Raw genomic sequence first — 22300 nt, 5'->3', positions numbered from 1 at the left:
TTAGTTTAATAAGAATGGAAATTTTCGTACGAAAGCATCAAGTTTCAACTTAGAAAGCTGAAATATATTGAAGAAAACATTTTCCGGCAATCTACTTTACATATAAGACATAGAAGAGTTTCGAGAATTAACAAGTTTTCAATTTAATGACACCCAAGGGGATAAGGAACAGTAGAACGAGTTGCAAGGATTTATAAGATCCGGATGGTAAATACATAGTTTGAAAGCGGTAAAAGTGGCATTTTGTATAGTGGAAAGACTGAAACGAAAATTGATGGCTTCCCGATGGAATTAGCTACTTCTTTCAGGCTATCGCATATCTATAACCTTTCTAAAGTGGCGAAAGAATGACGAGTTTCGTGGTTTAAGGCAGTTAAGGTATAAGAACAAGAAAAGTGAAAGCCATTTCAATATACTTCCCCGGAGACGGCGTTAGATTGATGTCATTAACTACGAAGCTTAGACACATGAATGATTTCAACATCGCTTTTAAAACCGATTTACCGAATGCTCCGGAAGATAGATTTCTTACTAGAGTATCTCCTAAATACGAAATTTTACACTAGATTGTTACATTATAAAAAATTTTTTTTAAAATAATAATAGTAAATTTAAAGAACTGCAGTTATACAAATTGGTGTTTTTTATTGGTATGAATTTTACAATCCGTTTCAGAAAGTAATAATAATTATAATATAGTTATATATTTATATTAGTATTGTTATTATATAATATATCTGTAGAAGTATTCATTTCATAAAGTATAATATTTGTTCCAATATTAGTACTCATCGAATTCAGTGTAACTATATTGACAAAGGAACTAAGAAACTTCGCAACTTTCTTCAACAAAGGACAGGAAATGTAAAGAGATTCAATGGAAGCAGTGATGCACGGATCTATGCAGCGTACATCAATATGAATGAATTCATGCAATAACTCTAACTTGTACAAAACTACCGACATCGAATGAAATGCAGTCATTGTAACTGCATTTGCCATCAGGTTGGTTTAGATAAAGATTTTCCTTCGTTTTATTCAGCTATCCTATTACTTTATTTTTATTTAATAATTTATTTTTTATATATTTATACAATTTCTTCAAATATCTAAATATATTAATTAATAGAACAAATGATAAAAAAAATTTAATTAGTTCGTTTAATTCACGAAACATTAAACAAAGTAAACAATCTTATTTAATGCAAATAAATTTTATCACATTAGTTTTATAAATATTTTATTATATATANTCGTTCTAATATTATAAAAAGTGCAATTTATTTCTCTATCTTTATGCCGATATTCATTGTTTAAAATTACTATATGTCTTGTGTTAAAAATTCATAAAGGAAAACATAATCGAATATTTTTTGTAATATATTTAATAATAAAATTTAATAACATTTATCATTAGTTTTAACTGAAAAATTTATGCATTTATAAATAATTTATTCTATTTACATCATTAAACAACCGAAGAACAAGTTATATTCGTAAAGATAGTCATCATGGAAAGGCTGTTCGAGTAAAGGATCCTCAAGTAGGAATAGGATATGAGACCAAAATAGGAATAGGATGTGATTAGGTTACTATTATAAGTTATTTAAAATAATTGAATTGAATGTTGAAGTGAACTCATGAGAGTTGAGTGAAATTCGGAACTAAAAAATGAAAGCTTGTCTACCAACTAAACTTATTATAAGAACACCGGCTTAGATCAATGTCTCGATTTTTCTCGGTCTGCCAAAGCATCTGGTACTATAACTCAATAGTCTCATTTTACAAAACAAGTTCAGCATTATAAAACTCTGTCTAAATTGTTTTCGTCAGTCTAAGATTTTGAAAATGAAATAAAATAAATTACTGAAATTTTTTCAATTTCGTTATTAATAAAATCTGCTTTATATTTATATTATTATTTTTTTAATATAAATAAAACAATTTATATAATTTAATTCTATACATATTTATATAAATAACCTATAATTTATTTAATAAATGTTTACATTTATTGAAGTAAATTAGTATATTTTCTTTCTTTAACTTTATAAAATAAAATAGAAGCGATTTGATATTATTCAAATATAACAAATTGAGCAAAATTCGATTTAGCAAAATAGATAAAATAACGGTATCATAGCACTTTCAGAATAATTTTAAACTGAATCAATGCATAGAGAAAGAGAGCTAGTGATTTTATTTCTTAAATTGATTACCGTGACCATTAAAAGTATCAGTCTTTTGCAGAGACCATTGAAGTTACCATTACGTAGTCTCTGACAAGAGCTTCCATTATATACAGTACTGGAAATTGCTATTCTAAATGACAATGTTGAACCGACGAGAAATATTTAAGAAAATTGAATTTGTTCTTTTTTCCATCTCTTAGATTATAGGGGTTGAAATTCCCTATGCAAAATAACTTTACAACTTGAAAAAATCTTCTTTTTTTTAGATCTCCTTTTTCGAATTCTTGCTTCATTGATCCTAGTGTGCGATAATAGAATGAATGAAACTCGGAGAATAGAAAAGAGATTCAAAGTTGGAATTAAATTACTGTCCTTAGTTCGTTGTATCTAACGAAACCAAGACTTCGTTATGCAGAGTAAAAGACTATTTTACTTTCCTTTCTTTCAGTTTGTAATTAAATTGTATAGCTTAATAGGCTGTAAGGTTATAAGCTACATTAATGATCACTTTGCTTCATTAGTTGAACAAGATCCTCTCTGAAATTGTATTTACTACTGAATATTTCCTTCAAATTTTTTCATCTTTTCATTTACTTGTATGTAGAAAGCAGAAATGTACGAAGAAAAATATTTAGAAAAACTTTAAAAAATTACTATAAAATATATTTTATTTTGAGACAAAAAGAATTAAAATAAAAATACGAATACAAAATACTTTATAAAACCTTCTTATCTTCGTGTAAATAAAACTTTATTTTAGTATTTAAATTATTTGAGATTATTCTTTTAATCAGTTGTATAATTGTATGTCTTCTGGCCAATTCAGTTAATTTAAATATTAATGCTCGAAACTTTTTTCCAATTAGTTAGATTAAGAAAATATTGATGAAGTGGCGGTGAAATCCGTTTAGCAAAATGCAATTATTTTACTTTTCCTTTTGATGATAAAAATAACAATCGCATTCATTCACTATAACCGTTGTAATGCATTTTAAAAAATTACAAAATAAGAACAAATTATGATATTATCTGAATAATTTTAAAATAATAATAAAAAATATTATTAATTTCTATGTATAACGTCCCTTTAACCGAAAAAAAAACTTGTTTGATAGACTGTCTCACAGCATTTCTGGTTAGAAAATTACGACTTTATCTCACAAATTGAACTCATATTATACATCATATTATACAAATGTATTTCGGGTTGGTGTATAATCTGATGTATAATATGAGTTTAATTTGTGAAATAAAGTCGTAATTTTCTAACCAGAAATGCTGTGAGACCGTCTACCAAACAAGTTTTTTCTGGATTAAAGGGACGTTATATATAAAAATGAATAAACAGCAACCATATTACATTACATTAAGAAATAATATTAATACAAATTAAGAATTTTGTTCAAACCAAAATAGAATTGATTGCATACTATTTAAAGTACTGTTTTTTTTCTTTGAAACTGAAGATTGAATGAATTTTTCTTTAGTAAATTAATAAAGTTTTGTCCTACTTTACTGCAGCTGCAGTCAAAAACTGCTTTGAGTCTCTATCATATTTCTGTGAAAAATCTTAATTAATTTAAGTTTGGAATCTTCATAGAGCCGTTTCTATGTGTAAAATTATTCTTGTTTTCCGAAGTTCGAGAGACAAACATTGTGCCAACTTTCGATTTATATAAAGTTAAGAAATTTTTTTAAATATAATATTTTAGTTCAAGTCATTTTAAAAACTTTATCGTTCTAATATTATAAAAAGTGCAATTTATTTCTCTATCTTTATGCCGATATTCATTGTTTAAAATTACTATATGTCTTGTGTTAAAAATTCATAAAGGAAAACATAATCGAATATTTTTTGTAATATATTTAATAATAAAATTTAATAACATTTATCATTAGTTTTAACTGAAAAATTTATGCATTTATAAATAATTTATTCTATTTACATCATTAAACAACCGAAGAACAAGTTATATTCGTAAAGATAGTCATCATGGAAAGGCTGTTCGAGTAAAGGATCCTCAAGTAGGAATAGGATATGAGACCAAAATAGGAATAGGATGTGATTAGGTTACTATTATAAGTTATTTAAAATAATTGAATTGAATGTTGAAGTGAACTCATGAGAGTTGAGTGAAATTCGGAACTAAAAAATGAAAGCTTGTCTACCAACTAAACTTATTATAAGAACACCGGCTTAGATCAATGTCTCGATTTTTCTCGGTCTGCCAAAGCATCTGGTACTATAACTCAATAGTCTCATTTTACAAAACAAGTTCAGCATTATAAAACTCTGTCTAAATTGTTTTCGTCAGTCTAAGATTTTGAAAATGAAATAAAATAAATTACTGAAATTTTTTCAATTTCGTTATTAATAAAATCTGCTTTATATTTATATTATTATTTTTTTAATATAAATAAAACAATTTATATAATTTAATTCTATACATATTTATATAAATAACCTANTCCAGAAATAAATACTACATTATCTTCAATCTGGAGATGAAATTTGTTAAAATAAAATATTTTGAAAGTTATAAGAAGAAATATTTGTTAAATTATATAATGAATAATTCAAAATAATATCAAATACTATTAGTACCAAAACTGAACACGTAATATTAAAAAGAAAGTAAATAGCGGTAATGATTTTTGGTCTTTTTCAATGTAATAATAATAATAATAAATGTAATTTATTTATTTGCCCAAAAAAGCATAAAATTGCAGAAGGAAAAATAACTTAATTTTAATTATATATATTAATCAAGTGGAAAAGTTTATAAATTTTTTAATAACGTTTAAGATTTAATTATAATAACACGAATAATATTTTTCGTAGTAATTAAACGGAGATATAATTTGAATTAAATTGAATTTTTATACGTAAAATAATAATTAAAATTAATAAAATTTATTTATTAATAAATTTATAAATGTAAAAAAGTAAATTTAATAAAATAAATCAATTTTAATCGAATAAAATCTAGAAGTATAAATACAATCTGATTAATAGAAGTATTGTCTTTATTATTATAAAACATAGAAAAATCGATTTTTAGACTTTTTGAAAGAAATACATTGTTTATTTTTATAAATTCAATTATTAAAATAAATTGCATTTTTCAAAATATCGAGTTTGGGGAATACAAATTTCTACATTCGAATTCTTAAGAACATTAATAATGTAAAATGTTATTTAGAAACAGTATTTTATTTTAAAAATTATTTTTATTCTTGATTTAATATTAACATATTAAAAACAGTAATCTTCAAAAGCTAGTGTTTAAGTAATGCCGCAATTTTCTGATTGGTGCCAATTTGAAAGATTAATAAATAAAATAAGACGATTTGAACATTGATTCATGCCAATTTTGCATGATAATGTTATATTCTAGGACTTCAACGTAATCTCAGTCCAAAATAAAAATAAATTTGACCTTAAGTTTTTATACTCAAGGTCAAATTCTTTTACAGATTGAAGTGAAATACTGTATCAATAAGTTTCTGCACGTTAATGGAGAGGTGTCATGCAAATAAATGGAAAATATTTTATTTGAATTTAAAAAAATTTAAATAAAATTTTATTCTTGCTTGCGTGCATGATATATGCCATGTATCATTTATTTCACTTTAATATAATAAAAAAAAAGCAGTTTACCTAAAACAATTATCTAGAAAGTAGTAATCAAAAACATATGTAAGGCTGGACTTAAGTTCATTATTAACCATTAATCACTTTAAGCCCGACCTTTCATAAAAATCTGCTGTTCATTAAAAACTTATATAGTAAACTTAGTACGACTTAGTTTAAATCATGTCGGATTTAAACTGAACGTATCCTTAATTCCAGAATATGAAAATCTCTGATCAAATCTTTAAATCCGGATGCGTAATGACCCTATAGTTTCCTTTCTTTCATTACACCTATTCTCTTATAATTGTAATATTTAGGAGAGTGAAGAAGGCAATATTTCTCTTTTAATATTTAGAAAAATAATAATAACAATATTATATTAAATAGCTATTTATATGAAGAAATTATTTATATTTTCTTACTTTAATAAGCATAACATTTTAAAAATCAGTAAAATAATAAGAAGAAATGAACATTTTCTTTCGAATGTCTAAAAATTACATTGCATAAATTGAATTTTTCAAATTATTAAGTTCACTTAAGTACAGTAAAATACAAGTAATAATAATTAATTCATTATTGATGATAAGTATTTATTTATTGATTATAATCATAATTTATTAATAAACTATGATGATATAAGTTTTCCTTACTGATTCAGGTCAAGTTTCCGTCCTAACTGTTTTCTTCATACAAAAATATCCAACCTTCTTGACAAGACATTAAACATTCGATTGCTCAAAACATCTAGACTATAACGAAAATAATAAAAATATGCAATTATTATATAGTTATTACTTCTTTATAAAAAATAGTTTAATTAAGTTATCTTCTAATGATAAATATAGCATCAATCATCGTTTTTATGCAATCAGAATTTGTTATTGAAACAAATTAAAGCATATTTTTATCATAAAAGAATGAAATTTAAATAAAATAAATAAGAAATAATAATTATTTATAAAAAATACATAGCAGTAATAAATTAAACTTTGTTTTTTCAATATTTTAAAAAAATATCATTAATAAATTGAATATTTTAGAACAGAGGATGTAATAAATTAATAACCACAAATTTAATTTTTATATAAAATAAATTAATTAACAATCTAATAGAGAATTATGCGGTTTTTAAAATTATTTAAATTATTAAAGAATTATTATTTTACTTTTATAATTAAAGTTTCAATGATTAACAAATTTATAGTTTTTCTTTATCCTATAGTTCGTGTTTACATTTAATCTAAAATATATAATATAAAAAAGCACGTTTATTTTAAAATATCAATTTTAAGATTTAGGACCTAGTTTAGTGTATTAATTTATTTTATATATATTTTTTAACACCTAAACCTTGAGCTTATGACACTTTATAAATAAAAAAAAATGATAACGTTAAAACCAAATAATGCAATTTTTAAAGCAAAATGTACTTATTGTTGATTATTTTTTATAACAAAGTAAACATTTAATTTCTTTTTCGAAAACTAAATTAAACTTTCTAATTCATCATACTATAACCTGATTAGTTATATATTTAGATATATTATAAATATTCACTGCATAATTATATATTACTTTCTTCTTTTATTAATCAAAAATTGAAATTTTGTAAGTGTAATAGTTAAATAATTCATTAATGAATATTGTTTCGTTTAAATAAATGAATATTATCTTACTTAAGAGAGAGAGAGAGAGAAGTAATATTCAATTTAATAATTAGATTCTTCAGACGATATGACATTGCCATCAACCAGAAGATACAATAGTTTTAATTTAATAATAAAATTTATTTATTAAAATCTACAGTTTCCTTTGTTTTTTTTAAAAAAATTTATAATACAGCTAATCACTTAAAAAACGAATTTATTAATTAGAAAAGCCAGTAAAAATAAAATTTGTAAAAGTGCTTATTGAACTGGATATTGATGAAAAGTAACAACAGGATAAATTTAATTTATGAAGAATCTCTATACAATTTTCTTTTGCCTCATTCTTCTAACAATGAAAATAGATCCTGATACAGTATTAGAATTGAGTTACGTCCCGCAAGAGTATAGTTTACAACATTAAGAGAAAATTAATGAAGACATTTAGCGATAAACTTGTCTCCCTCATTTAATCATGACTCGTCTGCTATTCAAGTTCATTGTCCAATTGATTGGCTGTTGAAAAGCTCCAACATTCAATTGGTTATTCATTTATGTAACTGCTACAACAAATTTACATCAGTAATAAATGTTAATGAAGTCTCCATTCCTTTACTGTTAATCAGATACAAACTATCTAAAAGTATCTGAAAGATCAAAATAAAGTTCCGAAAATACCTTAACAAATTAAAATAATAAAATAATTAAAAAATTATTTTTACAATTATAAATCTAGATTATGGTATTAACTATTCTGTAAGAATAATTGTCATTAAAAAAGAAGAAAATGAATTAAAGCTTATCTACAAAGGCTGTAGAATCAATTTATTATGAGTAGTATACTTATCGACAATTGAATTGGCAGAAGGGTTGTAATGTCTTCTAACTTATGATATGATAAGCATTAATACTGTATTTAAATCACGCTAAGTATGATTAGTCTGTGCCTATTAAATTCTCTTCGTGAGAAACTTCTAACATTAAATGAGGAAGATTCACGCGTTGTATTAACATAACAAGCTGATAGTTTCAAAAGATTAAATGAAGAATGGAAACGATTATGTTTGAAAATGAATTATGAGCAGAAAATTCGAATTCTACTTGCAGATTATTAATTCTAATACTTGCTTTAATTTTATAATCTTTGCCTGGATTAATCATAGTGATAACTAGGAGACACGCATTAAATAATGTTAATATGATTTAATCTGATTAAGTTTAATGTATTTTACAAAATATATATACTTAAACAAAGTTATAAATTATTATTTCTCTTTTATAAGTATGTATATTATTAGAATAAAATACTAAAAAAAAGTTTTTCGAAAATAAAAAATTAAAACTTTGAATGAGTTCTTTAATATCTTATTTTATAACTTTGAAATCTTTCAAGGAATGTTACGTTACACATCATAACGATATGGATTTAACATCGAGAAACATAATTTACATCTTCTCTTATGTTATTTTAAAACATAATTTTAATAGTTACTAAGTTATAAATACATCTTTGATATTAATTTCTACCATGTATATATATATTAATATATAAACTATGTGTAAACATCATTTACTTATGTTAATAAAAAAAGACAGGAATTTTCAGGAATTACACGATTCGTTTAATATCGAAAAGAAAATAAAAACAAAATGTTTTCATATTAAGGAAAGATATAAAAATAAAAATGGCTAAAATTATTTTTAAAAGTATTTTATATGTAAATATTTGCTTAAGGTGACATTTTTATCTAAACATAAAAAACTTTTCGAATAGGTTATATTATGCAGAAAAGATCGGTTTTGAATAATGTTTATTTCTATGAATCTGTTTGCAAAACTGTTCTACATAACTTTAATTAAAACATGTGTAGCCAAGCATAAAGTCAATTAAGTTTCATTTGAAATTGAAATTTTCTTCAAATTAAAATGAAAGTTAGAAAAATATCCGGTTTCTGTAATTTTTTAAAATTATTTAACTAGATTTCTTCTATATAAAATTCATCAAATTGATAAAAATTACAGTTTATATGTTATAGAGTTTTAATGATAATTTTTCATTAAATATTCTATTGTAGGGATATTTGTTTACCGATCGAATGAGAAGCGACACGAGTTCAATAAATAAAATAGTCTTTTTACAATTGTTTTGATACTGACAAACAAATCAAAGTGTCACCATCACTAACAATAAACACATGGAAAAGTCTTAAATCAATATATCAGCTTCTACGTGCGGCAGTTACAAAGTTAAGAATAACACAGATATATACGGTATATACAAAGGGAAAAGCTATATAAATTTTTAACAAAATATCTTAAAATAAATCTTTTTTAAATATGAATGAGTTGGGAAAATTAGATTACCGTTACTCTAAGCCGTTCTAAATGTCTAAATCCGGTATAATAACAATAACAATGTTTATGTAAAATTATCATATGCTGGTCTATATAATTATTGTAGACTATCTCTCATAATCCACAACCGAATTTACCTCACTCCTACATCGAAAATTGAACAACTAATTAATCTTATTTACTTAACTCACTTAATGTTAGCAAGCAAGCAACATCATTGACTTGAATGCTCAATGCAGGTGAGGTAATTAATTAGAACCATTTGTGACGAAGCATTTCATAGAAAATGTAATGAGTTGTAACTAGAGTAATTTAGTCGATTACAACCTGTAGACCGTAACTAGACAGGAAGGTATGTTTACTAAGATAAGAGAATTTAATCTGTTGAACATGTTTCAACAGCAGTGAAGCGATCAAGCTAGCGAAGCACCCAAGAAGTTATATAGAATTATCGTCAGATGACAGATTTGGGAGGTGTCGATAGCCACAGCTAGATGGGATTTTCTTCCAAAGAACGTGCTAGCCAGAGATAATTACACGCTGTTCGATTATTGAATGCCAGACGAGCTCTAATGGATTATTTATCGACAGAGTATAAATTTCTTTCTCAGTTACGATCTAACAGATAAAGTTACAATGAAAATAATCGATATGGTGATAACTAGTTTCCACGTTATAATATATTGTAAAATAGATTTTAAAAATTAAAAATCTATAGAACTATTTAAACTTCTACTGTACTAAAGGGTAATTTTAATATATTATAAATTAAAATTTTATTTCTATATAAAATTTTTTACAAATATATTTTTAAATAAAAAAATAAAGATAGAAATATGAAAAAATTATTATAATATTTTTTGTTTGTATGACATTCTTATTGCTGTTTGTTTATTTATTTTAGTCTTGCTACTTTTTTAATATACGAAATTTTATTTGTATATATTTTGACTATTTTACTGTTGAATTTTATTTATTTATATATTTTTGCATATAAATATTTTTATGTAAACATTCTGTTTTGTGTAGCTTGGGTTGTTTAATTTTTATAACTTATGTTATCATTTATGAATATGTTATTTTTATTTGTTTATTGTTGGTAATTATTATTTCAAATTTTTATTTATATGTACAGTACATGTTTTCTTTTCTTTATATATATATAAATATTTTTTCTTGTTTTATTTATAAGATCTAGTTTGATTTTTTGTTGAGTTTCTTTTATATTTTATTGTATTGTGTTTATTGTATTTTAATATTGCTATTTTATTTTGCTTGATTTTACTATAATCAACATTTTTGCGCTATAATTTGAAAAAATTTGTCGACTTGTAAATTCTTACTATCGTCCGTCCGTCTGTCTGTCTGTCCTTCCTCAATATCAAAACGGTGATAGATATATGAACTACGAAAGAAGATACGAAAACCTTAGGGCAGAAGACCCCACTCGATTAATTATATTAACTTCCAACGGAAACTGGAAGTTACGTTATTCCAATTTTAAAATTTTCTCCTGAAAGGTGCTATTGATAAATAGATAGCCGACAGGATTGTATTGTTAAAGGAAAAGTATGGTATACGGGAGAAAGCCACTACTAATTTGAGGTAGAAAGCATATATTTTAAATGAAGCAAATTTAAAACATATTATTAAAAATTGCAGCCCGGCATTGTGACGATTTCACAATAAATAATTGATTTTTTTTTGTTGTTGTATACTTATTTACTTGTATATGTTCATGTTCCTAGTATCTTATGGAGATAATATCGAATGGGTAACATTAGGAATTAATTTGTGCATTAATCTTTGATAGATAAATCTAAAAATACGTAAACACACATGTACATAATAAAAATATATTCTTGAAATAAAAATAATTATGTTTTATTTACATTTTATATTTAATTTTAGGTTAAGCAATACGCAACCCTGATCTTCCTTGAATACGCTTATATACTTCTTTATGTTTTGTTATTTTACTTTTTATGCTATTATTTACATTTTATCTTATGTATATTTCTTTCTTATATATGTTTATCTGTACAGAATTAAAGTAAAATATATTTTACTATTATTGATTATTTTACTAAAACTTCCCTTATGTAAAAGATTAAAGAAGCATTATAGACCTAATATGCAGTAAAATATTTTAAGGAAAATCTAACGCAAATAATAACATTATTGATGGAAATAAATACATATCAGTCGAAATACTTTTAGAGGATAATGTGTTACGATTCGGCTTAATGTAAAATCCAATACTGGTAATGTCACAAATATGGCTTCCAGAAATAAATACTACATTATCTTCAATCTGGAGATGAAATTTGTTAAAATAAAATATTTTGAAAGTTATAAGAAGAAATATTTGTTAAATTATATAATGAATAATTCAAAATAATATCAAATACTATTAGTACCAAAACTGAACACGTAATATTAAAAAGAAAGTAAATAGCGGTAATGATTTTTGGTCTTTTTCAATGTAATAATAATAATAATAAATGTAATTTATTTATTTGCCCAAAAAAGCATAAAATTGCAGAAGGAAAAATAACTTAATTTTAATTATATATATTAATCAAGTGGAAAAGTTTATAAATTTTTTAATAACGTTTAAGATTTAATTATAATAACACGAATAATATTTTTCGTAGTAATTAAACGGAGATATAATTTGAATTAAATTGAATTTTTATACGTAAAATAATAATTAAAATTAATAAAATTTATTTATTAATAAATTTATAAATGTAAAAAAGTAAATTTAATAAAATAAATCAATTTTAATCGAATAAAATCTAGAAGTATAAATACAATCTGATTAATAGAAGTATTGTCTTTATTATTATAAAACATAGAAAAATCGATTTTTAGACTTTTTGAAAGAAATACATTATAAATTCAATTATTAAAATAAATTGCATTTTTCAAAATATCGAGTTTGGGGAATACAAATTTCTACATTCGAATTCTTAAGAACATTAATAATGTAAAATGTTATTTAGAAACAGTATTTTATTTTAAAAATTATTTTTATTCTTGATTTAATATTAACATATTAAAAACAGTAATCTTCAAAAGCTAGTGTTTAAGTAATGCCGCAATTTTCTGATTGGTGCCAATTTGAAAGATTAATAAATAAAATAAGACGATTTGAACATTGATTCATGCCAATTTTGCATGATAATGTTATATTCTAGGACTTCAACGTAATCTCAGTCCAAAATAAAAATAAATTTGACCTTAAGTTTTTATACTCAAGGTCAAATTCTTTTACAGATTGAAGTGAAATACTGTATCAATAAGTTTCTGCACGTTAATGGAGAGGTGTCATGCAAATAAATGGAAAATATTTTATTTGAATTTAAAAAAATTTAAATAAAATTTTATTCTTGCTTGCGTGCATGATATATGCCATGTATCATTTATTTCACTTTAATATAATAAAATAGAATAGCAGCTGCTTAGAAAATTTCATATTGATAAAATTCAAATATTGAATATATACCCTGCATTAAGTAAATGCAGGGCATATATTCAATATATTCAATATTAAAACATTAAATAAATGTTTTATCAGAAATATATCACGGCGTATTTTTAATTTATGAACATTTCTAAATTCCTTTTTATATTTAAACAAATTTGATACAAATTTTTATTGATATGTAAGAAGATATAACTTTGAATGTAATTACTAAAGTTATCGTTAACTTTTTTCTTAATTTTATAACTTCGAAATAAAAAAAAAAAATCAGTTGTTTATCTATCTTATGTACTCTTTTTCAAAATTAAAATTATTACATGCTTCAAAATGATTTAATTTTTAATATAATAAAAAAAAGCAGTTTACCTAAAACAATTATCTAGAAAGTAGTAATCAAAAACATATGTAAGGCTGGACTTAAGTTCATTATTAACCATTAATCACTTTAAGCCCGACCTTTCATAAAAATCTGCTGTTCATTAAAAACTTATATAGTAAACTTAGTACGACTTAGTTTAAATCATGTCGGATTTAAACTGAACGTATCCTTAATTCCAGAATATGAAAATCTCTGATCAAATCTTTAAATCCGTGATTCATTAAAACAAACATTTCAGAGATAACCTAGACGAATAGTGTTCACCTATTTTCACGCTTCTCTCATTTTTTAAAGTAATTTTTATTATTATATTCTGCTTGAAAAATTTTTATTCATTACTCTATGCATTTTAAGGTAATAGTGTCAACAATAAAAATTTCAGAAAAACTAATATTTTTTATGATTTTCTAAATAGCTTTCTTGCTCAGGATAACAGAACTACTTATATTTATGCCTCATTTCATATATAAGTGGGTATACATGTACCGTAATTTGCAAAGTTACTTAAGAGCTTAATATCATGGACATATTCTTACCTTAAAAAATTTAAAATAAAATTTTTTGTGTATGTATTTTACTACCGTTTTGAAGTGTTTTTCTTTTGTATTCAGTTTCAGTATATATTGGAAGTTATCCTAAAATATATGAAAAATTTCATTTATTTTATTTTGTTTAAATGTAGAATATTAAATAAGCTTAAATTATCATTTAATCATATTTTAATAAATTATTGAATTATAATATAATTTTATAGTTTCTTATAATAGCTAATACCTATGCAGATAATATTTCAATAAAATAAAGTACAAGTTATATTATTTAACTCTATAATAATTTTTTTTCTAGTTATAAATACAAAAATTTGTAAAATTTACTGGTTAAACATGCATATACATACATACATATATATATGTAGGCATGTATATTTGTATTGATCTTCTGAACAAATATCAATTGCAGCTGATCAAGAAAATCAATTGTTGGTGTATATACATATATTATTGATATTTATTTATCTCTTGTAAGGTTTCAGGAATTAATACTTCTTTATAGTGTATTTTTATTTTATTATATATTGTTTTTTTATTTTATTTTATTTTAATTTACACGATACATTTACTTTTTGATTTTAAAATTTATTTATTATAAATGAAATTTCATATGTAATATTAAATTCTTTCGAAATAAATATAGGCCTAAGTTACTTTAAAGTGTTTTTTTATAATATATTGTTAAACGAAGCAAAATTTCATAACGGCGATACTTTTCTAGAACTACTTTAAATGCCTATTTAAAATTCGATTGAAATTAAATCAAAAATATCAAGTAAGTTTGTTGGAGTTCTGGAAGTATTATATCCAGGTACCGTAATATCTACTATAATTGGAGTAGTAGAAGATCTTAGATCAGCAATATCTGATAAACAATATCTATAAAAACTCGAAATAAAAAATTAAGTTTCTATGAGTCTTTGTCGATCAAGTAAAAAGAAACTTGAACAAATTTTTATTAGTTTATCTATCCAAGTTCCGAAATACAAAGAAGAAAATGTTTCAATATGAACAGCACACAGCCTATTAGTTTCAAGAGGGTCTTAATTGTATTAGAAAGAATTGAATTTAAAAATTTTATAAGATACATTGATAAGTAATTGATGAATTTACTTTCATTTTATGATACTAAATATAAATAAATGTGTTTTATAAAATTATAATTAGATAAAACGATAAAATTATATAAGAGAATTGATTGCAATTACATTTGCAACTAATAAAGCAACTTAATCTTTAGCCTAATAAATTAATTGTAAATATATAATATAATATATATGAACTTTTTGTGCTCTCTGAGCGGTAAAGGGCATAAAACCACAAATAAAAAAACAAAAAAATTTAATATATATATATAGGGGAGATCGGGGCAACTTCGGCAAGCGGGGCAAGTTTGTCAAGCGCTTTTTTTAAAAAACAAATTAAAAGGAGACTTTGGTTATAGGTTAGGCAGTTGAGTTTTATTAGTGGCTTGTTGAGTGTAGTGTTTTTATTGTTCTCCAACAAGCGTAGTTGAATTATCAAGCAAATTTTCATTTTCGTTCAATTCCATATAATATTTTTTTTCCATTTATATTGAATTGGCAGGTTTTGTTATAATTCCATGATAACGAAAGTTACTTTTCCTGTTAGAAGGATGTAACTTCAACTTATTCACGTGGCCAGATCGTGGCTTGGCATTCTGTTCTCAGGGTTGTACTTAATGTTTCGAAATCATGACTAGCGGGGTAAGATCGGCAACATAAAGCCACATTAGAAGCAAAGGATAAAAATCAAACAGATGATAAATGAAAACATGTTTGCATTTGTTATTCATGTATATATGTCTTTGAACTTGCATTTCGTTGTAATAATATTAAATGGGTGTTGGATTTGTATTTCTTTGTTTTAATAGTGAATTCCAACTTATACATTGTTAATAACATAATTTTATATACGTGCCTATCTTGCCCCATTACTGTTGCCCCTATACCAGGGGCAACTTTAATAAAAATAATTAAAATAATTACAACTTTACAAAAAGAGAGAAGTTGCCGATCTTGCCCCTATACCCGGGGCAACTTCGTCAATTTCTCTCTTCTTGTAAAGTTGTAATTATTTTAATTATTTTTATTTCCAAACTGATTTTAACCAGTTCTATAGTAAGGTAACATTCCAATAGACAATATGCAAAGCTTTTTTTTTCAGTTTACAGCAGTATTTATTACACAAAATTTAAGTAAAGCTTAACATGCCGATCTTGCCCCGATCTCCCCTATATATATATATTAAATTTTATATACACGTGTATATTTAAATATATACACGTGCTTTTTATTAGTTTGAGAGGTTTAAAGAAAAATCGTTTTCAAAGTCGGCAAAAGAAAAATTTTAATGTTTACTTGCCAAAATTTATTTTAGATGCTAAAACAAAATACTACTTTCTGTAAGAATAGTTTGTCCAATTTCAATTTTACGTGTTATAAATATATTATGAAGCAGACGTAACAAGTAAAATATAACAAAACAGAAAGTTAAAGATAAAATATTTAAAATAATTAATGTTAAAGTTACGCTTACCGAAATGTGTAAATTATTCTATAAGTTATTTTTTTAGTAGCAAAATATAGTTGAATTATTTATATTTTTGTGTTTTTACAAGTTGACAATATCATTTTACAATAATAGAATGTTACGAAAAATGTTTATTTTCTTGGAAATCTTATAAAAGTTTGAGATAACATTTTTAACATTATTTAAATTATTTTTGTTAATTTTCATCTAAAAGAAACCTGATTTCGTAAACAACATTTTAAATAAGTTATAGTTTATCGTTTAAAAAATATCAAATATACAGTAAATTTAAGCGTTTAAGCAAATTAAATTTAAAAAATTAAGCAACAGCCACTTTATTTAATCATATATGCTTGTATTAATAGTATTAACTTAATATAGAAAATACATAATTATACTGTACACTACATTATGTAATACTATATAGATTATATGAATGTATACAAATCAGTACTGTGTTCCTCACCTTTTGTACTGCTTGTACCCTTTGAATTTTTAAAATGAATTTTCCTACCCTCATAAAAAATTTGTTTTTAAGAGAATGGCGTCGTTTTCTCACAAACATTTTAACCTAACTTATGGTACAGTACATCTTAAGCGATGGAAAGGGAAACATTATATGTATCCATTTAAAACAAACTAAGCTAGATCTAATAATATTTAGGTCTAGCTTAGGGATCTGCAACAGAAATATTACATAATTATACATTTAAGTTTGAATTTTTTTAAAATAAAATATTCGTTTTAAAGAATACTCGGTTCACGAAGAGAAAAAGGCAAGAAAAAAATTTATTGTTTCGATCAAAGAAAACATTTTATCTTCAAGAAAAAGTAACTCTCGGAAATATCTTCCTTGCACCTCAGGTTAAGAAATATTAGTTTAAATAAATTCGAAATATGTATTTTACTTCAAATTGAAAATAAATTAACTGTATTATCAGTTATATTAATTTAATTAACACGCAACTTAATTATTTAATAATTCCAGTAAAAAAATTCCTTGATTTAAAATCGTGCAGATGAATTCATATGTCAACGGAAAATCTTACAATAAAAACACATTCATTATTTTATCTCGATTCTGGAGGAGGCGCATTCTATATTTTCGTTTTTATTGTAAATTAAAATGAATGATATGACATTGTAATAAGAAACATAAATCATAATTTGGTCATTAATAACAATCTGTCATTATTACTGTAATTTTGAATGTAGTTTATAAACAAAGTTAATCGTATCGATTTTCCTTCTTTCTTCTATATAATTGTTAACAATGCTTTACATATGATTTTTACATGTTAACTTTTCTAAACTGTAGCGCTTTCATTCATTATTTTATGTTACTAATTGCTAAAAATATATTGAATGTGATCGATAAGTAAAAGTAAAGTATAAAGTTTTATTCTTTTAGATAAAATAACAGTAATAAATGAAGTCTATAACTAAGAATATATCAGGAAATTAAGCGTGCACACATAAGCATATATAACATATATATATTTTATTATTATTTTCTATGTGTTTATAAGTTATTAATCTTTCTATATGCAATGAGAATAAAAACAATCATAATGTTGCTCAGAAGTAAGAAATAATTCGATCAATGAATAATGTACTGTAGAAGAGAGAATTATACTATTAATAAAGTTTATTCTGATAGACTTTTTTAAAATTTCATGACTATATCCAAGAGAAAACAGACTTAAATAGCTGCTCATAAATAGCTTGTAAATTTCCTTATTGTCACCTAACTGACTCTTAGATAAGTTCTTGTATTTTGTTGAAAGAACAGTACTCTTGTCACCACTCAGAAAATTTATTGCATTTCTTGACCATGTATCACTATCTGTCATCATTTTCCTTGCTTTGTCCAACATTTTCTGCGTGAACACTTTCCTATTTGACTTTCTTTATATTATCAAGATCCATATCAGTTTTCGAAGCCTGGAAATTCAATTTAAGGTAGAAAAATTTCAATAATTTTGATTAAGATAAGGAAATGAATGCAGACAGAAAAATAGATGTTTTGAATTGATTGCATATTTTTGTTTTATCGCTTTATTATCTCATCACGTAATAACTAGCAATGCATTTTTACTTGATGTTTCTATCCATTCTACATCAAGTACCACTAGAATATTATATTTCAATAATACAATTATGATTTCTTTTAAAAGAAAAAGCGTGCTATCTCATCTTACAAAATACTGTAAATGAAGAAAGAATTCGTGCTCCTCAAATATTGAAAAATGCAGAAAAGCAGAAATTTAGATTTCAATAATTCTTATTAATTTATTCTTCTTAAAATGAAGTACAGAATTTCTTAGACTTGCCAAAAGCTAAAATACTTTTTAATTATTTGAGAACTCATTTGTCAATGTATCTATAGAGTTATGGCAGCTTTTATTAGAAAACCGTAATGTTATTTTATTTTTATCCACTTTCCAATTAATACTCAATACAATGAAATAAATAATTAATATTTAAAAGTTTATATAAATTAAATTATAACAATTTTTGTAGAGATGCTGTAATAAAATTAATCAACATTAAAACGTTCTATAACATAGCTTATTCTTACAGATTTTTAACATTATTTTTCAACTATAGAATAAAATTTAAAATTAAAAGATTAATAGTAAATTTTAAATATATATAAATTCAAAAATTCAGATAAAAATTTTCAATTTTTTTTCAGTTTTTATAGCTCATAACTAGAAAATGTGAGTGATAGTTGTTCGAGTTCTGAGATATTTCACAATTTACATTTTCTAAGCTATTTGTATGCTTTAATTCAAAACGTTATTTATGTGAACAGACATTTCATAAACCTTATGCATATTATACATATACTGTATGTTATTCTGATATTTATTGTCTTTCTTCTGAATAACTCTAAATGTAGCTGTTTGTCATTGTTTAGAAAATATATGATATTTGAAACAAGATCTGTAAAAACTAGAATAAGATATATAGCATAAATTGGACAGATTTTTGTCAAAGTGTAGAAGTAAACTACTTAAATTATAATATAAAGATAATATACAAAATAAAAGTTTCATACAAATTGCTTGAGGTTCTTCTTTATGATATAAAAAAGAAAAATCGTTTTATTATAAGTAATTATTATTTCTTAAAGGGAGTTTTTTTAAGGTGGATATTTAAAGAAACGTGTATTTTAAACTATAAATTGCTATTATTCCCACTCATTGCATATTATGATAATTTTGCTGCCATTTTTGTATATAAATCAATAAAAGTATAAAAACTACATCTATATGAAACTATATATCATTCCAAAGCATTTGAATTCTGCAGAAAAATATAGAAAACTTTTTACAGAAAATTTTTATATAAAAATATAAAAAATTCTAAATTATTTACAAGAACAAATAAATTAAATGAATATAAATTATTACTAACTGCAATTAAGCATGCAACGAAAAACATATATGTAAAACAGAAACGTCATAAAAGTTATGAGTATAAAAATTATAATAATAAATAATTAAGATATGTTTTTAAATTGTTCAATTTTATCAAATTATATGATATGTGTAAAGTAGTGACCTCTTAGCAGAGGGGAACAAAAGAGGCGCGACCTTGTCAATTGGACCCACGTGCGGTCGGGTAATACCACTTGTAAAGTATTGACTTGTAAATAAGGGTAAGCAAAGAAAGCGCCGGCTTTGTTAATTGGACCCACCTGCAGTCAGACGGTAATACAATTGCCATATCATAAACAAACGAACGTAAACAAGTGGCGGACGTTTGTGTGAGCTCCACTCTCGTCGGATGACGGCGGACCTGAGTGTAAGCTGTTCGGGCATAAAAAAGGGTCGTGATTGGTCGGAAGTTCCCGTTCCAAAATCCCTTAAATTGCGGGCCGAACGAGAGGGAAGGAGAGAAGGGCAAGAGACTGATACACGGTTGTCTCAGGCACTTGGGAAGCCCGCTGAGCGTAAAGAGAGAGTGTTCTCCTCTGTTAATCTTCTCAGGGACGGGTTAGTGCTGAGACCGGACCGACCGTGCAGTTGAGCCGACTCCAAAAGCTGACTGAGGTCTCTCCCAAGAGTATTAGTTTCCAGACGCCAATCTGGCACGTGAGTTCACCACCCATGATCTTCCTGTACATATACTATGTTTATAACTTGTACAACTGTAAATAAACTGTAAATATATTCAATTTGAGTGTGGAGGTGTGCTTTCCGACGAACCTGGTTCACTACATCGAGTCGTGATACACAAGAAACCAACTCAACGAGGCGGAGTTGGGAAGGAACATTTTCAATAAGATCTTCACTATATGATATAAAAAACATGTCAGTTTAATAAATTTAAACCTTAATCATGACCTGGGAGAGGTGACTGGGTCTGGAGTAATTCGGAAATGTGGGATCGCATCTCTCCAATAGCCATAAAAATGTATAAATAAAATCAATAAAACAAATAAAAACGGATTTGCCACTACTTAACAAAAACAAATTTAATTTATATTACTCATATTTTTTACTAAAAAAAAATAAATTCGGGGTTCTGTGTGACCGGGATCACATTCAAGCGGCCTTTTTTGACCCTTTTATCTGGACTTAAATTTAAAAGAAAAATCGGAAACTAATTCAATAATATCCCGTGCGAATAGTAAAAAAAGTAGAATATATTTAATTTGTGGATTTGGTTATGTAAATTGGAAACATATTTTTATAGTTTTTGTATAAAGTACGTATCTGGTGAACCTATCAAATTTATCATTTTATATTTTCCTTCATTCAAATATGTAATTTTTTTAGACTATATTTTATGCTATAAATATATTTTTAATGAAATTGAAAATATAATAAGAAAGTTTGTTTACTTTTTTAATAACTTCACACAAGACAATAATAACTGTTATCAAAAATTATCATTTGTAAATATAATAACATTATGAAAAAATATTGCATAGAAAGTTTAATTAAATTTAATTAATTTTTATTTATATTTTACAAAGTTTTGGAAGTAAACTATTAATTTAAAAAAGTAATTAAAGAAGAAACTATTCACGACAATACTAAATAGAGGCAACAACACATTAAAAAATTAATAAAGTAAACAATAAAATACAGTAATTTGTTTCAATTTAGCCAAGATATATAAAGTAATTCTAATTATTAATATTCAATTAAACGTTAATAAAGTAGTGAATGGGATGTGTCAAATATTATTAATCTGTTTTATCATTTTAGTAACTAAAAATGTAAAGTTTGGGTTTATTCAGAACGTTTCGACGTAAATTATAATTAATCTCCACTTTTACGGTAGAAAGTAAATTTATTTTAATTTTATTTAGCATAAAATTATATATATATGACATTTAATTATTTTAAAATAATTTGATTTAATGTTTTAACTTTGTCCTTCCAACTGTCCATTTTACCTGCCAATATATATTTAAATCATTTGTCAATAATGAATTCATTTCTCAATCCATAGATTAGCAACTCTTAATTATAAG

The 22300-nt window shown here is 24.4% G+C and overlaps 1 protein-coding gene across 1 annotated transcript in view; it reads left to right on the top strand.

Moving 5' to 3' along the window:
* The first annotated feature begins 568 nt into the window (after positions 1-568).
* The window catches only part of LOC111633245 (Down syndrome cell adhesion molecule-like protein Dscam2), a 162198-nt gene continuing 140466 nt past the window's right edge, over positions 569-22300 (top strand). The window contains exons 1-2 of the mRNA XM_023377781.1: positions 569-650; positions 786-1005. The gene's annotated coding sequence lies outside the window, so the exon portion shown is untranslated. The remainder of the gene's footprint in view (positions 651-785; positions 1006-22300) is intronic.

This window comes from Centruroides sculpturatus, unplaced genomic scaffold (assembly GCF_000671375.1).
Source record: "Centruroides sculpturatus isolate CEXI.00-Female unplaced genomic scaffold, Cexi_2.0 scaffold817, whole genome shotgun sequence".
Classification (NCBI taxonomy): Eukaryota; Metazoa; Arthropoda; class Arachnida; order Scorpiones; family Buthidae; genus Centruroides; species Centruroides sculpturatus.
Note: the sequence above shows the minus strand (reverse complement) of the source record. Positions and strands in the feature narration are given on the sequence as shown.